General features: G+C 31.4%; 1 long non-coding RNA gene across 1 annotated transcript; it reads left to right on the top strand.

Annotated features, from left to right (window-relative positions):
• The first annotated feature begins 1344 nt into the window (after positions 1-1344).
• Positions 1345-2814, top strand: LOC136227902 (uncharacterized). Its single transcript, XR_010688323.1, has 3 exons — positions 1345-1958; positions 2549-2592; positions 2683-2814. It is a non-coding gene; the product is annotated as an uncharacterized lncRNA (long non-coding RNA).
• The last annotated feature ends 869 nt before the right edge of the window (positions 2815-3683 follow it).

Below are 3683 nucleotides of genomic sequence, written 5' to 3'. Positions count from 1 at the left end.
GATCTTGTAGGTTTATCTAATGTTATTAGTTTGATCAAAACAATGTTTCATCTAACAAATTATAGATGCGTTCTAGCCAACCAATATAACTATCCAACTTAGATAGTTATCTCGTGTATTAAATATTGAAAACATAATCGTAATCTCAAAATGATCTTTTGTTTGGTGATATCAAGTCCAACAAGAGGCACAAATCTATCACCCTCATATGTTGATCGGACATTTCTTGATCTTATAATGAACTAATAAGATTGAATACGCAAATTCAAATTGTTTCATTTGGGTATGGACACACTTATCGGCTTCACTAATCAAGTGGATGGTGATATTTGCTCTTCTGTAAGAGAGTTGTAATCCCACACTTCATTCATAGTCCCTTAGCATGATTTAGGACGTACCTGGCTAACCATACATGATACCAATTTACTAGCCAGAATTACTCATGGTCCCTTAGCATGATTCAAGGACATACCTTGCTAACTCATACATGACACCAATTTACTGGTCTGATTTGCAATCCCACACTTCACTCATGATTCGATTTTTAGCTGCTAGCACGTACAACTAAGTAAATGCTTTTTTCTCATTATGTTTGTTTTATACAAACAATTTACTCAACTAGTTCATAGTTTCTTTCTACTTATCAAATATTTTTTTTTTGAAATGGAAGAATTAAAAAAAACATGATAACATAGATTTAAAGCACAAAACTCATGTCTAGTTAATAAAATTCACCTGTAAGTACGAAGATATTCCCAATTCCATTGCCATGTTATTACTCCAAAACAAATTTTGTTTCAGTTTGCTATTATACAATAGAAATTTAGTAAAATACCTAAAAGTTAAAGCTAATAGTTAATGCATAATAATAGTTTAAATTATAATCTCTCATATACTTTCGCCTGTAAATGCCCCCTCAGTTTAATATTATGTGCTGAAATTTCACCAACTAATAGGATTTTCATGATTCGAAACTATAAAGTTTAACATAATAATGATAGTTTTTAAACTAATCTAAGACAATAGAAAATAACAAAGATGCGTTCAAATCTTAATTATTAAAAAATATGGAAATTTGAGACCTCAAACTTCATTTTTTTTATTGTACAACTTAAGTTTTTTTTTTTGAAGTTACCAAAAAAATACAAGACTGATTCAACTTTTATTTGTGGATGTAATTTTAATACATATACACTAAATGAAAAAGACAAAGGTTTAATTTTTTTTCTTTCTAAATTTAGTTTTCTTTCCTAAAAATAGATCATCCAGTAAATTTGACCAGAAAAGAGAGCTTCTATAAATACAAGACATATTTTACATTGTTAATATCAAAATAGGCTAAAGGTGAAAAAAGAAATATGAATCTCTCATTGTATGGTTTTATTAGTGTGTTTTCATTGGCAATTTTAGTGATTTGCCCTTGTTTAGCAGAATATGAGCTTAAGGATGTGGATGTTACGGAAGAGGAAAAGAAACAAATTTGTTCTGACATCAAGGATTCTACATTTTGTTTCGAATATCTGAATTCAGATCCAAGACCTTCAGAGGACATGGATCGTGTTCGCAATCTTTTGAAAATGTTCTTGAATAAAACTCAAAATACATGTTTAGAGAATTATGGCGTGTTTCGATCTTTGGTTAATCAAACTACAGACAATGTGTTGAAAGAAAGATATTCCAAGTGTTTAGCTTCTTTTGATAAGAACAACATTAATCTCAAGGATACTGTACCTAGACAATTAGAAGCAAGTAATTATCTACTAGTAGAAGGTGCAGCATACGATACAGCAATTGATGCTAATAGATGTTTGAAACAATTTAGTTCACCACCCACCATCTCATCTTCAAACGAGCAAAAAATTCAACGATTCATAAAAGTATGTATTCTTTTTACTCTGATATCTTGGGATTTGAGAATGGCACAGGATGAGCCATAAAGTTTAGAAAGATGAAGCAAGGTAAATTTTGCCAAGTTTTAAAGTGTTGTACTTTTGTGTTTTTAAACCTTATTCTGATTGGAAAGATGAATCAAAAGATTTATAGAACCCCAGCTTTCTATCATTCAACCGAATTAACATACTGCTAGCAAGATCGATCAATTATGATGCATCAATTTGTTTGTAATTTTCAATTATTTTTTTCCTTTAAATTATTGTAATCAAACCATTTATAATCAATAAAATAAAACAAGTTCAATATGTATGAGCTGATTAATCTTAACCACACACACATTTACACAAGATTATTAGAGAATTGTGAATTTTAACCCGATGTACAAAATAACACCATTTTAATTTTAATGTTTATCAATTTAGTCTCAAATTTTATTTCTCAGAGATCAATGGTAGCATTTCTAAAAGAGTGATGCTAAAATGATGTTATTCTATATGTTGGGGATAACATGACACTTCTCCAAAAACATTGAGCTTATTTTCATATATTATTTCTTTATGTACTTATTTTTAATTTACCTTGAAATTATTAAATGAATTCAGATAAAGACAATTTTAATCTTCTAATAAAAATTACTTTTCATTTCGTGTTTCAGTTTCACATTATTCACATATGAAATATGGTTAACTTGATCCTAAGGTAATCATTTAACTTGCTTTTAAATTAACTATACAGTAATTTATTGAAATAAATAAATAAATAATAAATATTTTTCGTGAATGGAATTAGGTAGCCGATGCTTTGGCAAGCTTCGGTCGTTCTAGCTCCGTTGCAACTTGGTGGGATACACCGCCGCATTTTTGCGCTAGCTTCATTCAAGATAACTTTATTTGTAGAACTTTATATCGGTTTTGCTAAGCCTTTGAACTTATTGTATCTACTTTATCTTGGTTTCTTCTTTTAATAATATCTGGGGGGAGGGTGGGCGGCCAGGGGGTGCCAACCTCGTTGGGATGTCCTCTGTCATCTTCCCCCCTTCCTCGCTTTCAATAAAAAAATACAATAATTTATGTTCTTTTAATTGTGTTAACTCATATAGGAATTCGGCCAATTAAATGTACTTTATTTTCTTGGATTAATATAAAAGCTATTACTGTGAGCTTAATTTTTTTTTACTGCTCTCGAAATTCTGACAACCTTATTACTTTGTGAATTTTCACCACGTGATAGTCCATTATAATTAAGTTTTACAACTGCAATCTACTTTTTCGGCCTGCCAAAAGTATTGTAAATTATAGAAAAAGATAGACCAATGATTGATTAGTTGAATTAATAAAAAAAAATGCAGTTTTATTAAATAGCGGAGTCCGAGCATAGAGCTCAACTCAAAAAATCAGGCACAGTAAAAGAAATAAAAGGATTAGCAAGTGAACAAGAGTGACGAGCCAAAATATGGACCACCTTATTCGCTAATCTCGAAACAAAAATCAAAGTGAAACCATGATTATTCTTGAGTAGTTGTCGAATGTCCTATATAACACATCCGAATTCTGATAAATCCCGTTTGTTTGACTGAACTGCATCCACCACACCTTTGGTGTCTACCTCGAAGCTGACCTCAGTAAAACTACATACGTTTACCCATTCCATGCTCTTCTTCAATGCTAGAGATTCTGCTAATTTAGCAGGTACTGCTCCCTCTAACGTCCCGATCCTGCATCCTCGGAAGAGTCCGGTAGAATCGCGTATCACAGCTCCTGCACCGATCAGGCATTCGTCTACAGCGTCGA

The sequence above is a fragment of the Euphorbia lathyris genome, chromosome 4 (assembly GCF_963576675.1).
Source record: "Euphorbia lathyris chromosome 4, ddEupLath1.1, whole genome shotgun sequence".
Taxonomy (NCBI): Eukaryota; Viridiplantae; Streptophyta; class Magnoliopsida; order Malpighiales; family Euphorbiaceae; genus Euphorbia; species Euphorbia lathyris.
This window is presented reverse-complemented; position numbering and strand designations above follow the sequence as displayed.